Source organism: Capricornis sumatraensis, chromosome 3, assembly GCF_032405125.1.
Source record: "Capricornis sumatraensis isolate serow.1 chromosome 3, serow.2, whole genome shotgun sequence".
NCBI lineage: Eukaryota > Metazoa > Chordata > Mammalia > Artiodactyla > Bovidae > Capricornis > Capricornis sumatraensis.
Window position 1 is genome coordinate 92,786,590 of NC_091071.1, and position 21,681 is coordinate 92,808,270.

The 21,681-nt window shown below is 38.2% G+C and overlaps 1 pseudogene; it reads right to left on the reverse strand.

Moving 5' to 3' along the window:
* Positions 1 to 9,993: 9,993 nt before the first annotated feature.
* On the reverse strand, positions 9,994 to 10,486 carry LOC138076287 (large ribosomal subunit protein uL24 pseudogene; annotated as a pseudogene).
* Between the last annotated feature and the right edge of the window lie 11,195 nt (positions 10,487 to 21,681).

The window sequence follows — 21,681 nt, forward strand, 5'->3', positions numbered from 1 at the left end:
GTGCTGCACTCAATATGCCGGCAAATTTGGAAAACTCAGCAGGGGCCACAGGACTGGAAAAGGTCAGTTTTCATTCCAATCCCAAAGAAAGGCAATGCCAAAGAATGCTCAAACTACCGCACAATTGCACTCATCTCACACTCTAGTAAAGTGACGCTTAAAATTCTCCAAGCCAGGCTTCAACAATACATGAACCATGAACTTCCTGATGTTCAAGCTGGTTTTAGGAAAGGCAGAGGAACCAAAGATCAAATTGCCAATATCCACTGGATCATCGAAAAAGCCTTTGACTGTGTGGATCACAATAAACTGTGGAAAATTCTTAAAGAGATGGGAATACCAGACCACCTGACCTGCCTCCTGAGAAATCTGTATGCAGGTCAGGAAGCAACAGTTAGAACTGGATATGGGACAACAGACTGGTTCCAAATAGGAAAAGGAGTACATCAAGGCTGTTTATTGTCACCCTGCTTATTTAACTTATATGCAGAGTACATCATGAGAAACGATGGGCTGGAAGAAGCACAAACTGGAATCAAGATCGCTAGGAGAAATATCAATAACCTCAGATATGTAAATGATACCCCCCTTAAGGCAGAAAGTGAAGTAGAACTAAAGAGTCTCTTGATGAAAGTGAAAGAGGAGAGTGGAAAAGTTGGCTTAAAGCTTAACATTCAGAAAACTAAGATCATGGCATCCGGTTCCATCATTTCATGGGAAATAGATGGGGAAACAGTGGAAACAGTAGCTGAATTTATTTTTCTGGGCTCCAAAATCACTGCAGATGGTGATTGCAGCCATGAAATTAAAAGATGCTTACTCCTTGGAAGGAAAGTTATCACCAATCTAGACAGCATATTAAAAATCAGAGACATTACTTTGGCAACAAAGATCCTGTCTAGTCAAGGCTATGGTTTTTCCAGTGGTCATGTATGGATGTGAGAGCTGGAATATAAAGAAAGCTGAGTGCTGAAGAATTGATGCTTTTGAACTGCTGTGTTGGAGAAGACTCTTGAGAGTTCCTTGGACTGCAAGGACATCCAACCAGTCCATGCTAAAGCAGATCACTCCTGGGTGTTCATCGAAAGGACTGATGTTGAAGCTGAAACTCCAACACTTTGGCCATCTGATCAGAAGAGCTGACTCGTTGGAAAAGACCCTGATCCTGGGAAAGATTGAGGGCAGGAGAAGGGGACGACAGAGGATGAGATAGTTGGATGGCATTACTGATTCGATGGACATGGGTTTGGATGGACTCTGGGAGTTGGTGATGGACAGGGAGGCCTGGTGTGCTGCAGTTCATGGGGTCGCAAAGAGTCAGACACGACTGAGCGACTGATCTGAACTGAATATGCATTTGTCTCCACTAAAGGTCATTAGATTTGTGAAGAAGATTTTGAACTTAATCACGTTTTCTTAAGTAATAGGCATGCCAGCTACCTTTGCATCTTTGGCTAGTTTCTTAAGTATATTCTCAACATAAATTCTGAAATCACAAATGAAAATAATAAATAAAGCCAGACCTAAGAAGTTGCTCTGCATTTGTGGATAGCTACTAGAAAGCCTTAATTTGCTTTTCAGGCAAATGAAGAATAGCACACAAATGAGAAAGGGCCATTATAAAGAGAATAAGGGGCTTGAGAAATTTATTTATGCGTTAGCAATTAAATTCCAAATGGCTGATGAAATGCCATTCAGATCCCAAACAAAAAGCAAGTTTAGCTGGATTTTCTCTACCCTTATCTTGAACAAAAAACTTACCTTTTCAAACCCTTAAAGATGCAAGAGTGGGGCAAGAGATTTCTCCTCTAAATATTTCTCTATAGCCAGATAACACTTTTCCTCCTCTAAAGTATACCTTTCCCATTATATCTACCAAAATACAGTATACCCAATCTGTTCAATTCCACATTTGATATTACTAATCTTTTGGAAAAATTCAGTTAAAAAAATAAAAAAATATAAATAGATGAAGTGAGCTACTGATGAAAATATTGCCTCATTAGCTCAGTACAGTCTGAAAACACTGTCATCTCTCTTGAGCTATCTCAGTTCTTTCATTTGTTGCTCTCTCCTTGAGTCCAAACCATTGAAATCAATGCCTTTTCTTTCTAGTTCAGTCTACCCGCATTCTCAAGCCGAGGGAGGATAAACCTTTTTGGAAAACCATATCCTTGAAGGTGCAGGGTCCTTTTCTGCCTGGATCAGTTTCAGGCTGAAACTGCAGTCCTTGCAGGTATCTGAATGTTCAGTGTGTTCAGGGTCATTGGGATCACACTTACAGGGATCCCATGATAGCCTTCTTTCCTTTATTCTGGATATGTGATAATATGCAGAGATTGCCTGAGCTCAGCTTTTCATTATCAGCCCTTTCTAAGTTTGTTCTTCAACTTCTTTTTCTATGTTCTTTACCATCTGGACCTAGACGTTTAAAAAAATCTTATTTCCTCATATCACCCTTGTGTTATCCACACTATGGTCCCCTCTTTCCTCTTCTAAACATATGCAAACAACATCAACGACCTACTTGAATGGCCCCGTTTCCAGCTTTCAGGGATTACCACCACTTCACTATTATCTCTACTTTTCTCATCAAATTATTAACTACAGTAAAGTAATAGTACATTTCACCTCAATTATACTTTAATATCTCTCTCTGGACATAGATCCGATTTGGAGGATGATGCCAAGGGTAGTTTATAGGATATCTGATAAGATGTACCACAGCAAAAAGAGATTGAAAATGCACTTAAAGGTTTACTTATTTTTTTTGTTATAGAAAATGTTCAAAATACACCGAACGAGAGGAATATTACATTGAACTCTCACGTATCCATCACCCAACTTCTACAATTATTATAGTTATTTTTAAAAAATATTTTTGGCCACTGTACTGAAAATTGCTTTTTCAAAGATTATTATCTCCCATGACCAATTTGCTTTTTATTCTAACTCCAGTGCTGAAAGCAAACTAAAACACAGGTGGAAAAATGAGAGGGAAAAAAAAAATTGAATACAGTTCTTTTAATTTCAGGAATATCTCTTTCATATTATTGTTACCATATAAAGCAAGTTGCAACATAAAATGTCTTAAAGGTTATCCCTGGAAACAATGGCTGAAGGAAATTCTAGATTATTGGAGTTTGGTTTTCTTTTATCATACTAGTGTTGTCATAGTTACCCTACACAGTATTTTCCAGTGAAACCTCCGGCCAAAAGATTGACTCAGTTTCGATACAGGCAGGTTAGGGTCTGCAGATATCTATTTATGAGGAAGTATTAAAAGCTACAGCATCACATCAGTAAGAGAGAAGAAGCTTCCAAAGAGGTAAAGCAGTCTGGTTTATACCACCTCTGGGTAATGGAAGAACTTGACAAAGTTACAACAGTAGTTAGCCGTCACTGTGTTTCCAGTGATTCATACAATGACAGTGAATCAAATGATAATTAGTGGAAACCTGCCATGAGGATGGTTTCCTTCATATCCTTATTGATGATAAAATAATTCAGAGCGTACTGTTAAAACTCATAGGGAGCTGAATTAGGTGAATAATATCCTAAGGCCAAGAGAGAAATGACCTTGAATGTTGGTAAAATGTTAGTGTGAAAACAGGGCGTGAAATCAGAGGTGACAAATAGAAGGTGAGGTTTAAGTACAAAGAGACTCTCTTAAATTCAGTTTGAAAGAAAATTTTTCCACTTCCTTTTGGGAAGTCTTAAGTTATGAGGGTGGAGCCCTCATGAATGTCATCAGGGTTAGTGTGTTAGTCGCTCAGTCGTGCCCGACTCTCTGCCACCCCATGGACTGCAGTCCACCAGGCTCCTCTGTCCATGAGATTTTCCAGGCAAGAATACTGGAGTGGGTTGCCATTTCCTTCTCTAAGGGATCTTCCCAACCCAGGGATCGAACCCGGGTCTCCTGCACTGCAGGCAGATTCTTTACTGACTGAGCTTAGTATCCTTATGAAAGAGGTTCCAGAGATATCCTCAGCCCCTTTCTCCACACGAAGATACAATGAAAAGTCTGTGATCCAGAAAGGATCCTCAGCCAGTCAGGTTGGCATCCTGATCTTGGACTTCCAGCCTCCAGAACAGGAGAAATAAATTATTTCTGTTGTTTATAAGCAGCCCAGTCTGTGGCATTTTGTTATGGCAACCTGGATATACTAAGACAAGGAAAATACTGAATGGCCATTTTTTTTTCCTTTGGCTTTTTGAGGTTGTTTAGTTTTGGGGGGTTTTCTTTTCTTTTTGTATATTTAGAAAAGATTAAAAAGAAGAGAAAGATTTAAAAGAAGATACACTATATTTGGGCCTAATTCCCTTACTCTTAGGAAAAGGAACAGAGGTAGGTAAAACATGTGTCCTACTTGGTTCTCTGTCTAATGTGTAGCTTTGATGGTGTACTTTTTAATAGAAAGTGACCACTGGCAATGAAGAAGATAGTTTTATTTATTTGCCTGTTAATTTGGTGGGTTTTTGGTTTTTTTTTAATTGAATCATAATTGACATATAATATTATATTAGTTTCAGAAATAAAACATAGTAATTCCATATTTATACATGTCATGAAATGATCACTGTAAATCTAGTAACCATCTCTCACCATACAAAATTATTATATTATTGACTATAATCCCTATGCTATATATTATACCCCCATAACTTATTTATTTTATAACTAGTAGTTTGTACTTGTTAATCCCTCTGACCTATTTTTCCCATCCTTCACCCCTTACCCCCTCTGGCAACCATTGGTTGTATATGTGAATCTGTATATATGAATCTGGTTTTGTTTTATTCTTTTATTCTGTTTTAATATTCCACACATAAGTGAAATTATACAGTATTTGCCTTCCTTTGACTGACTTACTTCACTTGGCATAATACTCTCTTGGTCTATCCAAGTTGTTGCAAATGAAATGATTTCTTTCTTTTTTTAACTGTTGAGTAATATTCCATTGTATATATACCACATCTTAATTGTCCATTCATCTACTAATGAACATTTAGGTTGTTTCCAAATCTTGGCTGTTGTACTCAATGCTGCAACAAACATGGGGGTCCATATCTTTTTGAATTAGTGTTTTTATTTTCTTCAAATAAATACCAAGAGCTGGAATTGCTGGCAGTTGCATTTTTAATTTTTTGAAGAACCTCAATACTGTTTTCCACAGAGGCTATACTAACTTACATTCCTACCAACAGTACATTAGTGTTCCCTTTTCTTCACATCCTCCCTAAGAATTGTTATTTGTTGTCTTTTTGATAATAGCCATTGTGACAGGCATGAAGTGGCATCTTATTGTCATTTTGGTTTGTATTTCCCTGATTATTAGCACGCTGAATCTCTTTTCATGTGCCTGTTGACCATCGGTCTGTCTTTGGAAAATGTCTATTCAGGTCCTCTGTCCATTTTTCAATTGCTTTTTTTAAAAATATATATTCAGCTGTATCAGTTCTTTATATATTTTAGATATCAGTCTCTATAGGATATATTGTTTGCAAATATCTTCTCCCATTTAATAGGTTGCCCTTTTGTTTTGTTGATGGTTTCTTTTACCATGCATAAGCTTTTTAGTTTGATGTAGTCCTATTTGTTGACTGTTGTCAGAAGATAGTTTTAATTGACTTTCCACTCTCCCTAGCAGCAAATGGTTGCTTATGATGAGGGCCCTAAAGGAATGGCTCCTCTTGAGTAGCAAAATCTTTTCCTGGTCCTATGACATAAAATGTCATATGTTCAGATGGTTCAAATTAAAAAAAAAAAAAATATATATATATAAAGATATACAGTGAAAAGTTTTGCTCTCACCCTGTCCATCATTTACATAACTCTTACACACACATACACAGAGTTCCATGCATGGATGCTAAGTCACTTCAGGCATGTCTGACTCTTTGTGATTCTCTATGGGATTCTGGAGTGGGTTGCCATGCCCTCCTCCAGGGAGTCTTCCCAACCCAGGGACTGAACCTGCATCTCTGACGTCTCCTGCATCAACAGGTAGGTTCTTTATGACTAGCACCACCTGGTATTTCTGCCTATTTTCTATTACATTGTTGGTATTTTATTGGTATCCAATAGTTCTTCACATGTTAAGGAGATTATTATTTGTCTATGATATGAGTTTCTGTTTGTAATTTACTACCTGACATTGTTTATAGTTTTATATATTGTTAAATTTATTATTCTCTTTCATGGGTTATAGATTTTGAGTCATAAAGATCTTCTCCACTGAAATACTAAAATATAACTTCTGTAACTTCTTCTAATATTATATGCTCTCACTATTTTGTAGGAACATCTTTCATTTATTTGAAATTTATTGTGGTTTTACTAGAGTAATGGTATGTGCTCAGAATCCAAGATCTTTTCTTCACAGGCAGTTGGCCATCATTTATTGAGGTGTTTACTTCTTCCCCACTGATCAGAAATGCCATAATTTTCATAATTGCAGTATGCATTTGGAATTAGTTTTGAATTTTGTATGATATTCTATCAGTCATTTTGTGTAATGATTAACTAATACCACACTGTTTTAGTGTTCAGGTCTTTGTGTTTTAATATCTGATAGTGCTGGATTTAGAAAAGGCAGAGGAACCAGAGATCAAATTGCCAACATCCTTCGGATTGTAGAAAAATCAATGGAATTCCGGAAAAACATCTACTTCTGCTTCATTGACTACACTAAAGCCTTTGACTATGTGGATCACAACAAACTATGGAAAATTCTTCAAGAGATGAGAATACCAGACCACCTTACCTGTCTCATGAAAAATCTTTATGCAGGTCAAGAAGCAACAGTTAGAACTGGACATGGAGTGATGGACTGGTTCAAAATTAAGAAAGGAGTATGTCAAGCCTGTATAGTGTCACCCTGTTTGTTTAACTTATATGCAGAATACATCGTGTGAAATGCTGGGCTGGATGAAGCTTAAGCTGGAATGAAGATTGCTGGGGGAAATATCAATACCCTCAGATATGCAGATGATACCACCCTTATGGCAGAAAGTAGAGAGGAACTAAGGAGTCCCTTGATGAAGGTGAAAGAGGAGAGTAAAAAAGCTGGCTTAAAACTCAACATTCAAAAAAAGAAAAAAGAAAATCATGGCATCCGGTCCCATCAGTTGAAGGCAAATAGATGGAGAAACAATGGAAACAGTGAGAGACTTTATTTCCCTGGGCTCCAAAATCACTATGGACAGTGACTGCAGCCATGAAATAAAAAGATGCTTGCTTCTTGGAAGAAAAGCTATGACAAACCTAGACAGTATATTCAAAAGCAGAGACATTACTTTGCTGACAAAGGTCCATATAGTCAAAGCTATGTTTTTTCCAGTATTCAAGTATGGTTGTGAGAGTTGGACTATAAAGAAAGCTGAGTGCTGAAGAATTGATGCTTTTGAATTGTGGTGTTGGAGAAGACTCCTGGGAATCCCTTGGACAACAAGGTGAAAAAGCCAGTCCATCCTAAAGGAAATCAGTCCTAAATATTCATTGGAAGGACTAATGCTGAAGCTGAAACTCCAATACCTTGGCCACCTGATGTGAAGAGTCGACTCATTGGAAAAGATCCTGATGCTGGGAAATATTGAAGGCAGGAGGAGAAGGGGATGACAGAGGATGAGAGGGTTGGATGGCATCACCGACTCAATGGACATGAGTTTGAGCAAGCTCTGGGAGTTGGTGATGGACCCGGAAGCCTGGCGTGCTGCAGACCATGGGTTCACAAGGAGTCAGACGTAACTGAACGAGTGAACAACAATAAATCTGATAGCGCTAATTTGCCCTAACTGCACTTTACCCCTCAGTTTTCTGCCTATTTCTGATTAATTATTTTTCCATATAAACTTTATGATAATTTTGCCTTATGTTAAAAACCTCACTGTCAATATTTTTGTTATTGGGCTCGTGTTGAAATTATAAATTAACTCAGAAAGAATTGACATCCTTTGGTATTTACCAACTAGGTACATCTTCCCTTTGTACAAAACTTCTTGTATGTTTTCAGTCGTGTTTTAACATTTCTTATTAAGTTTATTAATGTAGCTTTCATCTTTTCTTTTTTAAATGAGTACTTGAATCCATTATATATTCATGCCATTTGTTGTCTTTTGTATATTAATTTTGTGCCTCACTACTTGGCTAAATAGCTTTTTGGTTGAGTCTCTTGGGTTTTCCAGGTATTTAATTATAATATTTAGCAGAATGAATCCTAATGGATGCTACAGAGAAGAAATTGTGCTTTTCAGTTTAGTGGATGGAAATTCTTTCTGGCAAATCTCAGGAAGGGCAAATATGGACAAGGTGTGGACTCTTTGATACTCTAGACCAGTCCAGATAATGCCCAGTATTCAAAAGCTGTAGAATCATTTTAGGAAGAATATACTGGAATAAGGATTGCTTTTAAAACAAATAGTTCATTATTATCTTAATCTCAGTCATCATAATTGTCATTACATCTTACATTTAAATATTACATCTCACAATTAAATATCAATTTAAATATTGAAATCAACTAATTTTTTTTCAATTAGTTGAAAAAGTTAACTAATATAAAGCTACCGATTTGATGCCACCATTGTTACTATCAAAAATTTCAAAGATATCTCTAGGATATCCATGTAAGATTCAATGTAATTTAATACAATATGGTAAAGAAAAAAATCCAGTTGTATTCAACTAACTGCCCGCAAGTCTTGCAGTAGAATTTGTGTTTAAGTAGTTTAAATGAATTGCTTTGTGATGGGCATGGCAAATTCTCCTTGCTGAATTGACTAAACCCTCATTACCTAACAATGATCTCCTCTGTTGATCTTTGGGGCATGGTGTCTCATCTGTTTAGTTGGGCCTTTTATTTGACTTTCATTGACTTTGTGGCCAAGCCTGTTTTCTCTGGTCAATATGTTAACTCAAATATGTAGGTGAACTCAGCCATTTAGGAAGGACATGTAATTTTTAATAATAACACGCATTGTATTTGACAATAGGATACAATTTTCACTGGTAAATGGAGAAGCAAATGTTTGAGTTTTGAGTAATAGCTTGCTCTGTTTAAGTGAATTGTCCAACTGTCTTTTCCAAGGAAACACAGACTTCTGATTACTAAATTCCTGCCAACATTCTTTCCCCTATATATAGGATTCAATCTTAGATCAGATAAATACAACTTGAAATCTTCTTAAAGTGCTTGCTTGGATATTGGTACCTACCTTTTAGAGTAGTTTCTGGAGAGCTGCAGCTATCACCCAAATCTTAGTTCTAAGTTTGCCATAATAACATTTGGTTATTGAAACAAAGAAATGACAACTCACTATTCTGTGTGCGTTGAGAGATGTTGTCCTTTGGAATCAATACGGGGCTTCTTTTGGCTCCAAATGTGAATTAACTGTATAAATGTCCCTTTAGAATCTGTTTATGTAGAGACCATCCAGGATGTTAGTAAGTATATCCACTTATTTCACAGGTCTTCTGATTTGCTAACATACTTGAAGTTTCAGTACTCAAAAGTCATTCATGTAACCATTTCTTTTATCGAGGTGGTTTTGATAAGTTTCCAGTACCTACTTGCAAATGCTTCAGAAGAACATTTCCTTATGTATGGGGTATGCTATGACTTTTATCCTCTTTATTTCACTTTTCTGAATTTTTTTTTTAAATAGTAGTTTTCAAACATCTTTCAGAGAAAAGAAGAGTTGGAGAAGATCAGAGGCAAAGTCAACCCCATGTTTCTTCACATGGCCAGCAGAAGAGCAAAAGAAGGCCTTCTTTACTATTTATGACCAACCAAAATAAGAACCCTCTTTAATAAAAAGATCCCAAATTTTATTTCTGGCAGCCTTGGATAATCTCAGTCTGGTGCAAATTGATAACAACAAATCAACAGGCAAGAACATAAAGCAATTTCTCATCCTTTTGCACAATGAGAGTATGGGATGGCTGGTTGGGTTAGGGAGTTGGGTTTTTTTGTTTCTGTTTTTGTTTTCATTTTAGCAGGTATTAATGAAGGTTGTACATAAGATGACTTTATTTCCACATCTTCTCATATATTTCTTCCTTTTTTTGCCCTTTTCTTTGCTTACTTTGCAAGATTTGGCTTTACATCCAGAGCTCTTTTTGCCAACCTTGTTCACGTTTGGCCTGGTGCTAACCACCTTGCTAGACTGAATGCCCACATGGACAGTTGTGCCGTAGGCTTCTCCTACTGTACATGTTCATTGTATATGACATATGTCTTCTTGCAAACTCGAAATACTTTGCCAAATTGTTGACCTTTGTAATATCCTTGTACAACCGGAACTTCATCATCCTTTCAGAGGGACATGGACTGGACACTGTACTCCTGTCTCAGCTCTTTGGAAAGAGGGAAAGAAATAATCTTAATGTGAATGTGGGAAAGTGAGTTGGCATGTTTTTTATGGTTCTTGCTCTTGTCTCAATCACAAAGGGATTAAGTCTCACTTTTGGCTGTTGCCACCTCATTGATGACCACAACAGGGAAGGGAAGATGGCGTCTTAAGAGAAGTTTCTCTAACTATAATCTATTTTTCTGTTTGAATGCTTAGTTCTGCCTGTCAAATCTCTGCTCAGGCTTTTGCCTGACCTATCCAATATTCTTCCTTTGAAAAGTTGGAGTTTATAATTTTCACACAGTTGGAGTCCTAGCCAGGCATTTGGTTGCCCATTTTTAAATGAAGCTTTGGTGTAATCTTTTTTGTTACTGTTGTTGTTGGTGACCTTTTTTTAAGTTTAAAAGGGAATGTTGGGTAAAGAATGACCAGCATATCAGAGTATGAACCCATATTCCCCATTTACTGACTAGTTACACAATATCTCACCTATAAGTTGGTTTAATAAGACCAATAACATAGGACTTGCTACATAAATTTACTGACATCACACTTGTAAAATACTACCTGGAGCCTAACACATGGATAACACTCCGTACTTATGAGATTCTTTTAAATTTATTTGAGGTATTCTAATGCTTATTTATTTTTGTGAAATAATTATGTTATATATATATTTTCATTCATTCATTCATCAAATACTTGTTGCATACCTTCTTTATGTCAGGCACAGATTTAAGAACTAGAAATATGTAGTAAATATTTAATATACATTAAGTTTATACAAGATTTTGCATTCTTATGGGAAAAACAGACAATAAACAAAGTAAACATGCAAAATATATGTCAAACTACTATGGAAAGGCAGTTGTGCCCTGAGCAGGTAATGTTTGAGAGGAGACTAAAAAGAGATTAGAGAGTAAGCCATACAGACACCTAGGGGAAGAGAGTGTAAAAGTTAATAGACAGTAACCTCAATTAAGATACACTTTTCTATTTTAAATGTCAAGGGGGTACTCTTTTGCCCTACTACAATAGCAGAGCCCACCAAGAAGAGGAAAACTTTTTCTTCTTGCTTGGGAAGAGCTTAGCCAAAGAAGAGTGTCACAACTCATTCAATGAAAACTCTCAGTTCCTCCAGTGGACTCTTCGTTTACTACAGCCCTCCCAACTTTCTTTTCTCTTCTATGAAAGAGTTCTTCTCTTCTCCTTGGGGAGACTTTGCATGTGGTTCACCACAGTTGTGGTTCCTGAATTGGTCTTCTTTGTTGATCCTGAATAAACGCATTTTTGCTGCAGAAATAACTGGTAGTCTACTGTTTAAGGTCAACAAAGGGGATGGTAAGTACATTATCCTGTGGCAAAGAGGTCAGTGTGTCTGGTGTGGAGTAGGAGATGTAGTCAGATAGAGGCTCTGTCATGAGGAAACTTCTAGGCTATAAATAAGGACTTCAAGCGTCACTTAGGGAAAATGGATCCAGTAGAGGGGTATGAACAGAGAAATGACCTAATCTAAGACTTTAAAAGAAAGCTCTCGGGCTGCTCTGTTAATAAAAGACTATTAGAAGGACTAGGGCAGAAGTAGGGGAGACCAGTGAGGAGGCTACTGCAGTGAATTGCAGTTCTTGGACCAGAGTTGTAGACAGCAGAGGAAGCAATGAGAAGTGATTGGAAGCTGGATGTAGTTTGTATATTGGGCTGATATGACTTCTTGAGGCTAATTGTAGGGTGTAGAAAAAAAAAAAAGATAGTAAAAGATGACTCCAAAATTTTTGGCCCAAGAAACTGGAGTTGTTAGTCACTGACAGGAAAAACTGAAACCTTAACATATTTGCGATGGAGGTAAATAAGGAGATCAGAAGTTTGGATATGAAAAATTTAGGATTAAAAGGCCCATTTGGCTTGGAAGTAGAAATCTTCATTTGGCCTATAAAATCATGAGACTGAATGAGAACTACCAGGGAAAGAGTGTATATAGAGAAGGGATGAAATCCTGGGCCCCTCTAGCATTAAGAGGTGCTGGAGATGAGGGGGAAGTATCTGATTTACAAATATGTTGCTTGTAGGGAAAATGTAGAGGAATACATTTTGAGGAAATTTATCTATATTACATCTTGCTTTCCAATTCAAACCCTAAGAGAATGAGGTATTGGCTTCCTAAATATCACAAATATTTCATATCTATTGCTTGCTGCTGCTAAGTCGCTTCAGTCGTGTCCGACTCTGTACGATCCCATAGACGGCAGCCCACCAGGCTCCCCCGTCCCTGGGATTCTCCAGGCAAGAACACTGGAGTGGGTTGCCATTTCCTTCTCCAATCTATTGCTTAGGAAGCATAGAACTCTAGAAATGGTCAGGGAATTTGTACAGAAAGTAGATAAAAAAAATAATTGCTACACTGGAGATACTAAAACAACTGTATAAAGTCTACAGCAAGCATCAGTAAATTACCTGAGATATTCAACACTTTATTATAAAACAGGCTTTGTGTTAGATGATTTTGCCAAACTGTAGGCTAACAAGTGTTCTGAGCATGTTTCAGTTAGGGTGGGCTAAGTTGTGATGTTCAGTAGATATATTAATGTGTTTTAGATTTATGATATTTTCAACCAATCATGAATTTATTGGGATGTAAACCCACTGTAAGCTGAGGAAGATCTGCGATTGGATAACTTGTCACTAGATATAGGGAGTTAAAATTATCATTCTAGCAAAATAGTCACTCACTAACTAACAATCTTTACCCCTTTCATACACTGTTTCCTGTTAACTTCGATATTTGTAGCCATTCTCTTAATGACTCTAAAATTTTCTTACTATAGACATCTCATGAATATATATTTAGTTCAACTATATAAGCAGAGTTAGTAAGGTAAGGTAGTCTAAAGAAAACAAGTCACAAATTTAAAATATTCAGGATGTGTAAAGTTATATTGAAAATGATCTTAGAACAAACTTGATAATCAATTGGAATATGCCAGTTATTTGCAAATATCCATCACTTTCTTCTAAGTGCGTGTAGTTTTTGTCAAGGACTGTCAACTGTCCCCTAATATTGATTTTTTCCTTCTTTCTTTAGCAAGAGAACTCTCAACATTGAGCTGAGCGCAAGCCTGCTCAAATAAAGACTACATTTCCCAGTCACTCTTGTTGCTATGCTTGGCCGTTTATTTTAGGGTCTACCAACAATAAGTGAGCAGAATGCAGCCACACTGGTGAAAACTGCAAAAACCATCTTAGACCATGGATGAAAGCCATGACTTGAGAATGGTAGAATGACAAAGTAGTAAGTGTCCAGGTCCTCAAGATCACAGAGCTGCCATATGAGTTCTGGACTACTTATGATTTAGCTTTTACATGAGAAAGACATTAATGTCTATCTGTTTGAATTATTGCTTTTTGCCTTTAGATTTTCTTCTTTCTTAAGCTATTTGTAAGTCTTCTTCAGACAACCATTTTGCCTTTTTGCTACAGAGAAGCTAAAGACAGTGGAGAAAAGGAAAGATATACCCATCTGAATGCAGATTTCCAAAGAATAGCAAGGAGAGATAAGAAAGCCTTCCTCAGTGAACAATGCAAAGAAATAGAGGAAAACAGTAGAATAGGAAAGACTAGAGATCTAATCAAGAAAATTAGAGATACCAAGGGAACATTTCATGCAAAAATGGACACAATAAAGGAGAGAAATGGTATGAATCTAACAGAAGCGGAACATATTAAGAAGAGGTGACAAGAACACACAGAAGAGCTACACTAAAAAGATCTTTGTGACCCAGATAACCATGATGGTGTGATCACTCACCTAGAGCCAGACATCCTGGAATGCAAAGTCAAATGGGCCTTAGGAAGCATCACTACGAACAAAGCTAGTGGAGGTGATGGAATTCCAGTTGAGCTATTTCAAATCCTAAAAGATGATGCTGAGAAAGTGCTGCACTCAATATGCCAGCAAATTTAGAAAACTCAGCAGGGGCCACAAGACTGGAAAAGGTCAGTTTTCATTCCAATCCCTAAGAAATGCAATGCCAAACAATGTTCAAACTAGCACGCAATTGCACTCATCTCACATACTAGCAAAGTAATGCTCAAAATTCTCCAAGCCAGGCTTCAACAGTATGTGAACCATGAACTTCCAGATGTTCAAGCTGATTTTAGCAAAGGCAGAGGAACCAAAGATCAAATGGCCAACATCCCTTGCATCATCAAAAAAGAGTTCCAGAAAAACATTTACTCCTGCTTTACTGATTATGCCAAAGCCTTTGACTATGTGGATCACAACAAATTGTGGAAAATTGTTCAAGAGATGGGAATACCAGACCACCTGACCTGCCTCCTGAGAAATCTGTATGCAGGTTAAGAAGCAACAGTTAGAACCAGACATGGAACAACAGACTGGTTCCAAATTGGGAAAGGAGTACATCAAGGCTGTATATTGTCACCCTGCTTATTTAACTTATATGCAGAGTACATCATGTGAAATGCTGGGCTGGATGAAGCACAAACTGGAATCAAGATTACAGGGAGAAATATCAATAACCTCAGATATGCAGGTGACACCACACTTAGGGCAGAAAGTGAAGAAGAACTAACGAGTCTCTGAACATGAAAGAGGAGAGTGAAAAAGCTGGCTTAAAACTCAACATTCAAAAAAACTAAGATCATGGCATCCGGCCCTATTACTTCATGGCAAATAGATGGGGAAACAATGGAAACAGTGACAGACTATTTCCCTGGGCTCCAAAATCACTGCAGATGGTGACTGCAGCCATGAAATTAAAAGATGCTTGCTTCTTGGGAGAAAAGTTATGACCAATCTAGACAGCATATTAAAAAGCAAAGACATTATTTGCTGACAAAGGTCTGACTAGTGAAAGCTATGGTTTTTCCAGTGGTCATGTATGGATGTGAGAGTTGGACTATAAAGAAAGCTGAGTCCTGAAGAATTGATGCTTTTGAACTGTGGTGTTGGAGAAGACTCTTGAGAGTCCCTTGGACTGCAAGGAGATCCAACCAGTCCATTCTGAAGGAGATAGGCCCTGGGATTTCTTTGGAAAGAATGATGCTAAAGCTGAAACTCCAGTACTTTGGCTACCTCATGCGAAGAGTTGACTCATTGGAAAAGACTCTGATGCTGGGAGGGATTGAGGGCAGGAGGAGAAGGGGATGACAGAGGGTCATGGCAGATGGTTGGATGGCATCACCAACTTGACGGACGTGAGTTTGAGCAAGCTCTGGGAGTTAGTGTGCTGCAGTCCATGAGGTTGCAAAGAGTTGGGTATGACTGAGCGACTGAATTGATACTGACTGTATTTTGGCCTTTGTCACAGCAGTCAGAATTGTATCTTAATTTACTCATGGCCCTTTTAATAAAGGCCAATGTGCTAAAGTACAATAGAAGTTGCATTTATTATGCATTGATAGAGAACACACATAATAACAAAGTGGTACTATAAATCTAAGAAGATTTTAAGTGAATTTTAAAAAATTAATCGCAGCTATGCACATTGACTTTCCTGGTGGCTCAGATGGTAAGGCGTCTGTCTACAGTGTGGGAGACCCGGGTTCGATCCCTGGGTTGGGAAGATCCTCTGGAGAAGGAAATGGCAATCCACTCCAGTAATATTGCCTGGAAAACCCCATGGACAGAGGAGCCTAGTAGGCTACAGTCCATGGGGTCGCAAAGAGCCGGACACGACTGAGCAACATTCCTGTTCCTTCCTGTGGCCTCCCTGAGGCTATTGAAGAAGCATATGCACATTTGAAAAGCATCAGTTCAGTTCAGTTCAGTCACTCAGTCGTGTCCAGCTCTTTGTGACCCCATGAATCGCAGCAAACCAGGCCTCCCTGTCCATTGCCAACTCCCGGAGTTCACTCAAACTCATGTGCATAGAGTCGGTGATGTCATCCAGTCATCTCATCCTCTGTCGTCCCCTTCTCCTCCTGCCCCCAATCCCTCCCAGCATCAGGGTCTTTTCCAATGACTCAACTCTTCGCATGAGGTGGCCAAAGTATTGGAGTTTCAGCTTCAACATCAGTCCTTCGAATGAACACCCAGGGCTGATTTCCTTTAGCATGGACTGGTTGGATGTCCTTGCAGTCCAAGGGACTCTCAAGAGTCTTCTCCAACACCACAGTTCAAAAGCATCAATTCTTTGGTGCTCAGCTTTCTTCACAGTCCAACTCTCACATCCATACATGATCACTGGAAAAACCATAGTCTTGACTAGACGGACCTTTGTTGGCAAAGTAATATCTCTGCTTTTCAATACGCTATCTAGGTTGGTCATAACTTTCCTTCCAAGGAGTAAGCGTCTTTTAATTTCATGGCTGCAATCATAGGTGCGATATATTGCTTATTCACTCTATTGATAATGCTTGGACTGGTGTGCGGATGTAAGGACTCTGCCAGACCCCTTCCCAGCACAAATATTTGAAGTCCATGGACTTAGGCTTTCACAGAATTGAATATGAGATTAGGAAGCAGTAGAGCTAGATCAGAAGATTCAAGTACAATCTGAAATGCCAGGTCAACTATATAGCTGTAGACATAACCAGGTACCTGAAGAGAGTCGAGGCCCAGAGTGTTCAGCATCTAGAGTAGACCCTGTGGGAACCTCCTCAGCATCACTTTACTACTTTCCTGTCACAGAGCAGTCACTTGGCGGGTGGGGTGCTGGGTTGAATAGTGCCCCCATAAATTCATGTCCACCTGGAACCTATGAATGTGACTTATTTGGAAATAGGATCTTTGCAGATATTATCAAGTTAAAATGAGGTCATGCTGGACTAGTGATCCGTAATCCAGTGATTGATGTCATTATAAGAAGGAAATTTAGACACAGACACATAAATAATCATCATAAAGACAGATGTAGAGACTGGAGTTAGCTGTCACAAACCAAAGAACACCAAGGACTGCCAGCAACCACCAGAAGCTAGAAGAAACAAGAAAGAATTCTTTCTTAGAGTCTTTGGAGGGAGCATCGCTCAGCAAACACCTTGGGTTTGGACTTCCAGCCTTCAGGATGATGAGAGAATACATTTTTGTTGCCTTGAGCCTCCCGGTTTCTGGTATTTTGTTAAGGCAGGCCTACAAAATTAATACAGTGGGATTGATCCTACCCTCAGTAGCAGGCTGGAAATATATTCATGTTTGACAACCAAGGAATCCTAACAGAAGAGATGCCTGCTGCATTGCTGAAGCAGAGTTCGGAAGGATCCCCACTTTGCAGGTGTTTACTTTTTAGTTGCTGGATAAAGAGAGGTCAGAAGGATTCCAGGCTGATGCAGCAAGGAACACCTGGTGGACTTAGAGCACTGGCTGCTTATCACCTGGTTTAGAAGCATTGCATTTCAATATTTTAAAAACCTATGGAGTTATATCAGCATGTTCTAGGCATATGCCTTGGTTGGGCTTTCCTTCTTGCCACTACAGGTGATTCAAGAGTTGCCCAAACTGGGCCAATCAAAATGAGGGTCGGGACTTTTATTCTTTGATGGGGGGAAAACATGCCCTTTCTCAGGAGATATAAATGGGAAACATCTCTTGTTGCTATAAGCTGAAATTTGCAACCTGGAAAGAAAGTAGGCTAGGGGTACAGTCAACAATCAAAGAAGGAAAAACTAGACAACTGTAGCCAAGTTATTTGAAACTCTGTTCATTTGCACCTGAATCTCTCCCATCCTTTGAACTATTAGTTATTTGAGCCACTAAATGTGAGTTACTGTTTCTGCAAGTATGAGTTGGGTTTTTCTGTTGTTTGTAACTAGAAGCATGCTAACTGATATAGTCCCTGGAACTTTCTTAGCAGATATTTATAAGATATTTAAATGTCTTATTTGATGTCCACTAGTGTAATTATTTTCTAATTACCTTTTACCTTGGTGTTTTGTTAATGAATGAAACACCAGCCAGGCTTTAAGGAAATAGGACTGTGATGAAAGACAGTAGTCATTAATTTTATACTGAATCCTTATTTTAGAATACAACTCAAAGGCAAAGGGACACATGTATTCTCACACAAACACACCTGCAATTTCTCTCACTGCATTCCATGCCATACATAATAAGAACTAACTTTTACTACAGATGCAGTTGAGGGACAAAATGATACAAACAAAGGGGTGAGAATCTGCAATCTATGGGGAATAGTGGGAAAATAAAAGGAAGAATTAAGTCAAAGAAATATGGCTTTATGAATAAAATTCTCTTTTATAACAATAACTGCAAAATAAATCAAAGGTAGTGCAAGGGCCAATTTAAATACAGAGGCTAGCAAAGGAATGGAGATGGAGAAAGATGAATAGAGGCAGGCAGGAAAAAATCATGAAGTTTAAACTCCTTTTCCTCTGTCTAAGCCTTCAAAATAAATCTTTTTTTTTGCAGGGGCCATTTCAAAAACAGGGCTAAGAAGGGGCAGAAACAAAGTACCAGCGTCTTCTGCAGCTCCTTAAAAATGAAAAATTTGAGTTATCTCAATTGACTTATGTTAGTTTGAATTACTGTTTGTCTATTTGCACACTGAATTTGAGGCTTCTTGCTTTATACTCTGCAGTTACTGTCTATACATTGTTAACAATAAATATTAGAAAATGTAATTCTGGATTTAGCCAACACTTCAGTCAGCATTAATTGATTTTGAAATTGAATGATTGCTTTCAATAATAACGAAAAAGAATTTTAGAAAGGAAATGGTGAAGATGAGAAAGTAGCTTTTCCCAATATGTAGTTCATATTAAATTGCTGGTGTCTGAAGAATATGGAACTGAGATTTTATCAATACATATATTACCACATGTTTCCTATTTTAGTTGCTAATTAGTATTCAGGTGTGCAGCTAAATACATGAAATTAAATGCTAATGCTGTTGCATTTGTGATTTAACAAGTTCAAGTTGTTGCTATATACAGCATTACCCTGTCCAGTCACACGTATAATTGTTTTTTCTTTGTAATCATACTATCTTCATGTATTCATTTCATTCAGTCTTCTAAGGGCATCATATGAATAAATCTTGGTTAAAAATATCATTACCTTCTATAGTTTAGAAATGAAATAAGAGCTCTCTGAGAGTCATTATTGAAAGGCTTTAAATGAAGACTTAGTTAATTGGCCCACTAGTATAGAAATTTTAGTATTTTCTTGCATTTTGTTTCACTTAATTTGTGATTAACAGCTACATAAAATTGAGAAGCACCTAATGCAAATAGTTTTACAAATATTGCATGCCATTTTATTGTACTTGCCTTATCAAGTATTTTTATGTTAAAAAAATTCAAAGTTAATGTGTTAGGAAGTAACTAGCTACTTTAGTTAGTTAGATTTCTCTTCCTTGAAGAAAATTACTATAATGGTTACTTTTGCTAAAATGCAATTACTGTCACTGTAACAATCAATCATATTTTTATATAAGGAATTTTAACAACTTTGGAATGCATTAAGAAAAGTAAATGAAAAAGACTCAGTGTGAAGTAAGACTAGACAACCAACCTCCCTGCACCTTGACATTTGGTGTGAAAAAAACTCAGTTACCTTTCTTAAAATTCGTTTCAGTGCCTTACCTAAGATTGCTGTCAAAGTTTTACAATATGTGTGTGTGTGCTTAGTTGCTCAATCATGTCTGACTCTTTGTGACCTCATGGACTGTAGCCCTCCAGGCTCCTTTATCCAAGGGGATTCTCCAGGCAAGAATATTAGAGAGGGTTGCCATGCTCTGCTCTTTGGGGGAATCTTCCCAAACCAGGGATCAAACCCAGGTCTCCCACATTGCAGGCCATCAGAGCCATCTTTACCATCTGAGCCATCAGAGAAGCCCATTTTATAATATAGTAGTAAGCAAGTCTCTTAGAGGTGGGCTTCCCAGGTGACTCAGTCGTAAAAATCCACCTGCCAAGCAGAGATGTGGGTTCGATCCCTGTGTTGGGGAGATCCCCTGGAGAAGGAAATGGCAACCCTCTCTAGTATTCTTGCCTGGGAAATCCTATGGACAGAGGAGCCTGGTGGGCTACAGTCTATGGGATTGCAAAAGAGCTGGACACAACTTAGGAACTGAATAACAAGTTTCTGAGAACATCACTGATAAATGCTATGTGCATTCAACAACTAATAGCTATTATTGTTTCTGATGAATCAGTTCAGTTCAGTTCAGTTGCTCAGTCGTGTCTGACTCTTTGCTACCCCATGAGTTGCAGCACGCCAGTGGTCATGTATGGATGTGAGTTGGACTGTGAAGAAGGCTGAGCGCTGAAGAATTGATGCTTTTGAACTGTGGTGTTGGAGAAGACTCTTGAGAGTCCTTTGGACTGCAAGAAGATCCAACCAGTCCATTCTAAAGGAGATCAGTCCTGGGATTTCTTTGGAAGGAATGATGCTGAAGCTGAAACTCCAGTACTTTGGCTACTTCATGCGAAGAGTTGAATCATTGGAAAAGACTCATGCTGGGAGGGATTGGGGGCAGGAGGAGAAGGGGACGACAGAGGATGAGATGGCTGGATGGCATCACTGACTCAATGGACGTGAGTCTGAGTGAACTGGAGTTGGTGATGGACAGGGAGGCCTGGCGTCGCAAAGAGTCGGACACGACTGAGTGACTGAACTGAACTGAACTGAGGCCTCCCTGAGGCCAACTTTTTCACTCTCCTCTTTCACTTTCATCAAGAGGCTTTTTAGTTCCTCTTCACTTTCTACCATAAGGGTGGTGTCATTTGCATATCTGAGGTTATTGATATTTCTCCCGGCAATCTTGATTCCAGCTTGTGCTTCTTCCAGCCCAGCATTTCTCATGATGTACTCTGCATATATGTTAAATAAGCAGGGTGACAATATACAGCCTTGACATACTCCTTTTCCTATTTGGAACCAGTCTGTTGTTCCATGTCCAATTCTAATGAATAGTTTATTCCTAATCTGTAAGAATCTGTAGTCCTCAAATTATGTGAGTTAAACAAAAAGACATATTTGAAAAGGTTTAACATTGTTATATCCTTACAGATGATAATGTCTCCACATGAAAAGTGAAGGTTAGAAAATACAAACTGGACTAGTTCTCAGCTTAGTTGAGGTCAGAAACATTTTTTTTTCTTGTCTCAAAGTATCATGTGGTCACATGGAGATGGTATTTTTCCACCCAAAGCACCTGCAATATTCTCATGAAGACAGAATAATAAACAACCTGAAAATGTGTTAGTCACTCAGTTGTGTCCAACTCTTTGTAACCCCATGGTCTGCAGCCCACCAGGGTCCTCTGTACATGGAATTCTCCAGGCAAGAATACTGGCTTGGGTAGTCATTTCCTTCTCCAGGGGATCTTCCCAACCCAGGGATCAAAC